The sequence below is a fragment of the Geospiza fortis genome, unplaced genomic scaffold (genome assembly GCF_000277835.1).
Source record: "Geospiza fortis unplaced genomic scaffold, GeoFor_1.0 scaffold392, whole genome shotgun sequence".
Lineage (NCBI taxonomy): Eukaryota > Metazoa > Chordata > Aves > Passeriformes > Thraupidae > Geospiza > Geospiza fortis.
The window spans coordinates 380,094-380,403 of record NW_005054541.1 but is presented as its reverse complement, the minus strand read 5'-3'; positions in this window follow the sequence as shown (position 1 = coordinate 380,403).

The window sequence follows — 310 nt, the reverse complement described above, 5'->3', positions numbered from 1 at the left end:
CATCCCCGTGTCATCCCCTACAGCATCCCAGTGTCATCCCCTACAGCATCCCAGCATTATCCCCTACACCATCCCACTGTCATCCCCTACAGCATCCCGGTGTCATCCCCTACAGCATCCCAGCATTATCCCTTACAGCATCCCAGTGTCGTCCCCCACACTGTCCCAGTGTCATCCCCTACAGCATCCCTACATCATTCTCCAAACTATCCCAGTGTCATCCCCTATGGCATCCCTGCATCATTCTCCAAACTATCCCAGTGTCATCCCCCACTCCATCCCAGTGTCATCCCCTACAGCATCCCAGCAT